We start from the raw sequence: 8,907 nt of genomic DNA, 5'->3' as shown, positions 1-8,907 counted from the left end.
GGAGAAAGCCCTGCCTCCAGCTGTTTGCTTAGAAATTCTAGGGACAATTAGGAGGCCTGCGTCTTGTGACCTTAGCGTACATGTAGGTATGTATGGCAGGACCGAATCAGAGAGATAGATAGGAGCAAGCCCATGTAATGCTTTGTAGGTTAGCAGTAAAACCTTGAAATCAGCCCTTGCCTTGACAGGAAGCCAGTGTAGGGAGGCTAGCACTGGAGTAATATGATCACATTTTTTGGTTCTAGTCAGGATTCTAGCAGCCGTATTTAGCACTAACTGAAGTTTATTTAGTGCTTTATCTGGGTAGCCGGAAAGTAGAGCTGTCACGCCCTGGTCAAAGTATTTTGTGTTTATCTTTATGTATTTGGTCAGGCCAGGGTGTGGCATGGGGTTTTTGTAATTGTGGTGTGTTTGTCTTGGGGTTTTGGTGGTGGTATTGGGATTGTAGCTTAGTGGGTTGTCTAGCAAGGTCTATGGCTGTCTGGAGTGGTTCTCAATCAGAGGCAGGTGCTTATCGTTGTCTCTGATTGGGAACCATATTTAGGCAGCCATATTCTTTGAGTTTGTCGTGGGTGATTGTCCTTAGTGTCCTATGTGTACTCGTTGTTAGTTTGCACCAGATAGGCTGTTTCGGTTTCGTTTATTGTTTTTTGTAAGTTCGTGTTTTTTTTAATATTAAACATGGATCGCAATCTACACGCTGCAGTTTGGTCCGACTCTCTTTCATCACCACTAGAAAACCGTTACAGAATCACCCACCACCAACGGACCAAGCGGCGTGTCAACAGGCAGGAGCAGCCGAAAAGGAGATGCTCACCAAGGATTTCTGGTCATGGGAGGAGATCTTCGACGGGAGAGGACCCTGGGCTAAACCAGGGGAGTGTAGCCGCCCAAAGGAGCAACAGGAGAAGAGGCAACAGAGGCAGCAGCAGCAGGAGCAGCAGCAGCTACAGTGGGAGAGGTTGCACCACCTGGAGTTATGGACATGGGAGGAGGAATTGGACGGTAAAGGACCCTGGAATGAGCCTGGAGATTATTGTCGCCCCAAAGCCGAGCTGGAGGCAGCAAAAGCAGAGAGGCGGCATTATGAGGAGCTAGCACGGCAGAGCGGATGGAAGCCCGAGAGTCAGCCCCAAAAATTTCTTGGGGGCTTACAGGGAGTATGGCTATGCCAGGTAGGAGACCTGCGCAAACTCCCTGTGCTTACCGGGGGCTGGAGAGACCGGGCAGGCACCGTGTTATGCTGTGGAGCGCACGGTGTCTCCAGTGCGGGTGCACAGCCTGGTTCGGTATATTCCAGCTCCTCGTATCGGCCGGGCTAGAGTGGGCATCGAGCCAGGTAAGGTTGGGCAGGCTCGGTGCTCAAGAGCTCCAGTGCGCCTGCACGGTCCGGTCTATCCAGTACCACCTCCACACCCCAGCCCTCCGGTAGCAGCTCCCCGCACCAGGCTTCCTGTGCGTGTCCTCGATCCAGTACCACCAGTTCCAGCACCACGCACCAGGCCTTCAGTGTGCCTCGCCTGTTCAGCGCAGCCAGCGCTTTTCTCCTCTCCTGCGCTGCTGGAGTCTCCCGCCTGTTTAACGCAGCCAGAGCCTTCCTCCTCTACAGCGCTGCCGGAGCCTCCCGCCTGTTCAGCGCAGCCAGAGCCTTTCTCCTCTACAGCGCTGCCGGAGCCTCCCCCGCCTGTTCAGCGCAGCCAGAGCCTTCCTCCTCTACAGCGCTGCCGGAGCCTCCCGCCTGTTTAGCGCAGCCAGAGCCTTTCTCCTCTCCTGCGCTGCCGGAGTCTCACGCCTATCTAGCGCTGTTAGAGCTTTCCTCATCTCCAGCGCTGCCGGAGTCTTCCGCCTGTTTAGCGCAGCCAGAGCCTTCCTCCGACACAGCGCTGCAGGAGTCTCCCGCCTGTTCAGCGCAGCCAGAGCTGCCAGTCTGCATGAAGCAGCCAGAGCTGTCAGTCTGCATGGAGCAGTCAGAGCTGTCAGTCTGCATGGAGCAGTCAGAGCTGTCAGTCTGCATGGAGCAGTCAGAGCTGTCAGTCTGCATGGAGCAGCCAGAGCTGTCAGTCTACATGAAGCAGCCCGAGCTGCCAGTCTGCATGAAGCAGCCAGTCTACATGGGAGCAGCCAGAGCTGTCAGTCTACATGAAGCAGCCCGAGCTGCCAGTCTGCATGAAGCAGCCAGTCTACATGGAGCAGCCAGAGCTGTCAGTCCGCATGGAGCAGCCAGAGCTGTCAGTCCGCATGGAGCAGCCAGAGCTGTCAGTCTGCATGGAGCAGCCAGAGCTGTCAGTCCGCATGGAGCAGCCAGAGCTGTCAGTCTACAGGAAGCAGCCCGAGCTGCCAGTCTGCATGAAGCAGCCAGTCTACATAGAGCAGCCAGAGCTGCCAGTCTGCATGAAGCAGCCAGAGCTGTCAGTCTGCATGGAGCAGTCAGAGCTGTCAGTCTGCATGGAGGAGCCAGAGCTGTCAGTCTACATGAAGCAGCCCGAGCTGCCAGTCTGCATGAAGCAGTCAGTCTACATGGAGCAGCCAGAGCTGTCAGTCCGCATGGAGCAGCCAGAGCTGTCAGTCTACATGAAGCAGCCCGAGCTGCCAGTCTGCATGAAGCAGCCAGTCTACATGGAGCAGCCAGAGCTGTCAGTCTGCATGAAGCAGCCAGAGCTGTCAGTCTGCATGGAGCAGCCAGTCTGCACGGAGCAGCCAGTCTGCACGGAGCTGTCAGTCTGCACGGAGCTGTCAGTCTGCACGGAGCTGTCAGTCTGTAAGGAGCTGCCAGTCTGCAAGGAGCTGCCAGTCTGCAAGGAGCTGCCAGTCAGCACGGAGCCGCCAGAGCGGTCAGTCTGTAAGAAGCCGCCAGAGCTGTCAGCCTATATGGAGCAGCTAGTGCCGCCAGTCTGCCCAGCGCCGCCAGTGCCCCCAGTCTGCCCAGCATCGCCAGTCTGCCCAGCGCCATCAGTCTGCCCAGCATCGCCAGTCTGCCCAGCATCGCCAGTCTGCCCAGCATCGCCAGTCTGCCCAGCATCGCCAGTCTGCCCAGCACCGCCAGTCTGCCCAGCGTCGTCAGTCTGCCCAGCGTCGTCAGTCTGCCCAGCACCGCCAGTCTGCCCAGCGTCGCCAGTCTGCCCAGCGTCGCCAGCTGTCGCCAGTCTGCCCGGCGCCGCCAGTCTGCCCGGCGCCGCCAGTCTGCCCGGCGCCGCCGGTCTGCCCAGCATCGCCAGTCTGCCAGACTCTTCCAGATCTGCCAGTCAACCAGACTCTTCCAGATCTGCCAGTCAACCAGACTCTTCCAGATCTGCCAGTCAACCAGACTCTTCCAGATCTGCCAGTCAGCCAGGATCTGCCAGTCAGCCAGGATCTGCTGAAACCACCAGCCAGCCAGGAGCTGGTAGATCTATCTACCTGCCTGAGCTTCCTCTCACTCCTGAGCTTCCTCTCACTCCTGAGCTTCCTCTCACTCCTGAGCTTCCTCTCACTCCTGAGCTTTCTCTCACTCCTGAGCTTTCTCTCACTCCTGAGCTTTCTCTCACTCCTGAGCTTTCTCTCACTCCTGAGCTTTCTCTCACTCCCGAGCTTCCCCTCAGTCCCGAGCTGCCTCGGTCCCGAGCTGTCCTTCAGTCCCGATCTGTTCCTCAGTCCAGTGGGGTTCTGGGTGAGGACTACTAGGCCATGGTCGGCGGCGAGGGTGGACTATCCAGGGACGAAGGGAGAGGGGACTAAGACATTAAAGGAGTGGGGTCCACGTCCCGCGCCGGAGCCGCCACCATGGACAGACGCCCACCCGGACCCTCCCTATTGTTTTGAGGTGCGTTCGGGAGTCCGCACCTTAGGGGGTTCTGTCACGCCCTGGTCAAAGTATTTTGTGTTTATCTTTATGTATTTGGTCAGGCCAGGGTGTGGCATGGGGTTTTTGTAATTGTGGTGTGTTTGTCTTGGGGTTTTGGTGGTGGTATTGGGATTGTAGCTTAGTGGGTTGTCTAGCAAGGTCTATGGCTGTCTGGAGTGGTTCTCAATCAGAGGCAGGTGCTTATCGTTGTCTCTGATTGGGAACCATATTTAGGCAGCCATATTCTTTGAGTTTGTCGTGGGTGATTGTCCTTAGTGTCCTATGTGTACTCGTTGTTAGTTTGCACCAGATAGGCTGTTTCGGTTTCGTTTATTGTTTTTTGTAAGTTCGTGTTTTTTTATATTAAACATGGATCGCAATCGACACGCTGCAGTTTGGTCCGACTCTCTTTCATCACCACTAGAAAACCGTTACAAGAGCATTGCAGTAGTCTAACCTAGAAGTAACAAAAGCATGGAATAATTTTTCTGCATCAGTTTTGGACAGAAAGTTTCTGATTTTTGCAATGTTACGTAGATGGAAAAAAGCTGTCCTTGAAACAGTCTTGATATGTTCATCAAAAGAGAGATCAGGGTCCAGAGTAACGCCGAGGTCCTTCACAATTTTATTTGAGAAGACTGTACAACCATTAAGATTAATTGTCAGATTCAACAGAAGATCTCTTTGTTTCTTGGGACCTAGAACAAGCATCTCTATTTTGTCCGAGTTTAAAAGTAGAAAGTTTGCAGCCATCCACTTCCTTATGTCTGAAACACAAGCTTCTAGCGAGGGCAATTTTGGGGCTTCACCATGTTGCATTGAAATGTACAGCTGTGTGTCATCCACATAGCAGTGAAAGTTAACATTATGTTTTCGAATGACATCTCCAAGAGGTAAAATATATAGTGAAAACAACAGTGGTCCTAAAAGGGAACCTTGAGGAACACCGAAATTTACAGTTGATTTGTCAGAGGATAAGCCATTCACAGAGACAAACTGATATCTTTCCAACAGATAAGATCTAAACCAGGCCAGAACTTGTCCGTGTAGAACAATTTGGGTTTCCAATCTCTCCAAAAGAATGTGGTGATCGATGGTATCAAAAGCAGCACTAAGGTCTAGGAGCACGAGGACAGATGCAGAGCCTCGGTCTGATGCCATTAAAAGGTAATTTACCACCTTCACAAGTGCAGTCTCAGTGCTATGATGGGGTCTAAAACCAGACTGATGCATTTCGTATATATTGTTTGTCTTCAGGAAGGCAGTGAGTTGCTGCGCAACAGCCTTTCCTAACATTTGAGAGGAATGGAAGATTCGATGTAGGCCGATAGTTTTTTATATTTTCTGGGTCAAGGGTTTGGCTTTTTCAATAGAGGCTTTATTACTGCCACTTAAGGTGAGTTTTGTACACATCCGGTGGATAGAGAGCCATTTATTATGTTCAACATAGGAGGGCCAAGCTCTTTCAGTAGTTTAGTTGGAATAGTGTCCAGTATGCAGCTTGAAGGTTTAGAGGCCATGATTATTTTCATCATTGTGTCAAGAGATATAGTACTAAAACACTTGAGTGTCTCTCTTGATCCTAGGTTCTGGCAGAGTTGTGCAGACTCAGGACAACGGAGCTTTGAAGGAATATGCAGATTGAGTCCGTAATTTGCTTTCTAATAACCATGATCATTTCCTCAAAGAAGTTCATGAATTTATTACTGCTGAAGTGAAAGCAATCCTCACTTGGGGAATGCTGCTTTTTTAGTTAGCTTTGCGACAGTATCAAAAAGAAATTTCAGATTGTTCTAATTTTCCTCAATTAAGTTGGAAAAAGCAGCAGTGGGATCGTCTGAGGAGGGGGGGCCCTTTTGTCCTTGCTCTCCAAGGCCCACCCATAGCTGTACCCCTGCCCAGTCATGTGAAATCCACAGATTAGGGCCTAATGAATTTTTTTCAAATGACTTATTTTGTTATATGAACTGTAACTCAGTAAAATCTTTTAAATTGTTGCATGTTGCGTTTATAGTTTTTGTTCAGTATATTTTAAAGGTTACTCTACAATGTCACTCCTCTGGGCTGCAGAGTGATTTCTTTATGACACTATGAAGCCCTGCAGGCTCCAGCACGCATATGGTTGAGGTGACTCCAACGTCAGTGTGAGGAAATGGGAAATTAGTAAAGTACTCTAGAGACATGTTGAAGGGGAGCATTTATTAGATGTCAATTACTGCTACTATTTGTGGTATAAAGTCACTTCCTGTAGTGTGTGTGTGTGTGTGTGTGTGTGTGTGTGTGTGAGAGAGTTTTATCTCATTAACTATTTATTACTGACAAGATGGCCTACAAACAGAAGATTTCCTTTTAACCTCAACTTCCCTATTTTCCATTTTAGTAACCCTAAGATAATGAAGGTCATTTGAGATGTGCTGTATAATCACCATAGCCATTCACTTTATTTGACTTATTTGAATGGAGAACCACTCATTGGCAGTATATCCTCTACAGGGTACTGTGTAAAAATTGGGACAGCAGTGATTTTTGTTTTGTTAACTCACTAGCATCATGGAAAATCTGTCTTGGCTCTGCTTTCAGTTTTCCATGATGATGTCAGACACCATTGTGAGAGGAAGGAGGGAAGCTGCGGAGGTAAGTCGGTGGATGGGGGGGATACTTGAGGATGTCCATGGGATTTTCTTGGATTTTCTGCATTGCTTTGAGAATTAAAAACACACACACAAAAAACAACAACAATAGGCCTATGCATACTGGACTCTGAGTGACTGAAGGGACACTGCTTTGCAGCATCATTCAATACCACGAGGGAGATAAATACAAGAAATAGCTTTAAGATAGAGGGAGATAGCTAGCTTTCATAATCTGTCACATTCAGAGAGGGAATGCTATAACAAGAGTGCTTTACACTAATTACATTTTCAGTAAATACATGGGTTGAGAATATGAAGTTATGAGAAAGGTAGCTTTTGATTTGTAAAGGTGGAAAGGTAGCTTTTGATTTGTAAAGGTAGAAAGGTAGCTTTTGATTTGTAAAGGTGGAAAGGTAGCTTTTGATTTGTAAAGGTGGAAAGGTAGCTTTTGATTTGTAAAGGTAGAAAGGTAGCTTTTGATTTGTAAAGGTGGAAAGGTAGCTTTTGATTTGTAAAGGTAGAAAGGTAGCTTTTGATTTGTAAAGGTGGAAAGGTAGCTTTTGATTTGTAAAGGTAGAAAGGTAGCTTTTGATTTGTAAAGGTTGAAAGTTACATCCTGGATCTGGATGTCTATTCCACCTAGTCCTATCTCCTTCCATCCATTCTGTAACACAGGCATTCCTAGCCAGTTAGGACAGCAACAAATCTCTAAATACCTGGCAGGATAAGAAGTAGTACTACTAATATACTCTTAGCACATACCACCCATTTTCTACTTTGAGCTTTATACTTACAACCCCTGTAAAAAATAATAAACCATGCCCTCTTGAGGACAGACATGGTGGCTGCCTTAAAAGCCTACAGTTTAGACTCTACCCAGATTGTGTAGAGAGCCCACAAGGAAGAATGGGCTATTGACTATATATATAGTACCAGTCAAATGTTTGGACACACCTACTCATTCAAGGGTTTTTCTTTGTTTTTACTATTTTCTACATTGTAAAATAATAGTGAAGACATCAACACTATGAAATAACACATGGAATCACGTAGTGCTAAACAAATCAAAATATATTTGATATTTGAGAATCTTTAAAGGTAGTCACCCTTTGCCTTGATGACAGATTTGCACACTCTGAGGTAGTCACCTGGAATGCATTTCAATTTACAGGTGTGTCTTGTTAAAAGTACATTTGTGGAATTTATTTCCTTCTTAATGTGTTTGAGCCAGTTGTGTTGTGACAAGGTAGGCGTGGTATACAGAAGATAGCTCTATTTGGTAAAATACCAAGTCCAGATTATGGCAAGAACAGCTCAAATAAGCAAAGAGAAATGACAGTCCACCATTACTTTAAAGACATAAAGGTCAGTCAATCCAGAACATTTCAAGAACTTGGAGTTTCTTCAAGGGCAGTTGCAAAAACCATCAAGCACTATTATGAAACTGTCTCTCATGAGGACCGTCACAGGAAAGGAAGATCCAAGTTCATTAGAGTTACCAGCCTCAGAAATTGCAGCCTAAATAAATGCTTCACAGAGTTCAAGTGACAGACACATCTCAACATCAACTGTTCAGAGGCGACTGCGTGAATCAGGCCTTCATGGTCGAATTGCTGCTAAGAAATCACTACTAAAGGACACCAATCAGAAGAGACTTGCTTGGGCCAAGAAACACAAGCAACGGACATTAGACTGGTGGAAATCTGTCCTTTGGTCTGATGAGTCCAAATGTGTGATTTTTGGTTTCAACCGCCGTGTCTTTGTGAGACGCAGAGTAGGTGAACGGATGTGGTTCCCACCGTGAAGCATGGAGGAGGAGGTGTGACGGTGCTTTGCTATTGACACTGTCAGTGATTTATTTACAGTTCAAGGCCCACTTAACCAGCATGTCTACCACAGCATTCTGCAGTGATATGCCATCGCATCTGGTTTGCATTTAGTGGGACTATAATTTGTTTTTCAACAGGACAATGACCCAACACACCTCCAGGCTGTGTAAGTGCTATTTGACCATCAGATGACCTGGCCTCCACAATCACCCAACTTCAACCCAATTGAGATGGTTTAGGATGAGTTGGACTGCAGAGTGAAGGAAAAGCAGCCAACAAGTGCTCAGCATATGTGTGAACTCCTTCAAGAATGTTGGAAAAGCATTCCAGGTGAAGATGGTTGAGAGAATGCCAGAATGCTTTTTTGGTTACTACATGATTCCATATGTGTTATTTCATAGTTTTGATGTCTTCACTATTATTCTACAATGGTGGTGGAAAACGCTCTCTGCGCCACTCCAGAATCTCCCATAAGCTTTCAGTTGGGTTGAGATTGGTGACAGATGAACATGGCATATGGTTTACATTGTTTTCATGCTCATCAAATAATTCAGTGACCACTTGTGCCCTGTGGATGGGGGCATTGTCATCCTATGGGGGCATAGCCATGGTAGCCAAAATAATG

This window comes from Oncorhynchus tshawytscha, linkage group LG21 (genome assembly GCF_018296145.1).
Source record: "Oncorhynchus tshawytscha isolate Ot180627B linkage group LG21, Otsh_v2.0, whole genome shotgun sequence".
NCBI classification, from domain to species: Eukaryota; Metazoa; Chordata; class Actinopteri; order Salmoniformes; family Salmonidae; genus Oncorhynchus; species Oncorhynchus tshawytscha.
The sequence above is the reverse complement of the archived record's forward strand: the minus strand, read 5'-3'. Positions refer to the sequence as shown.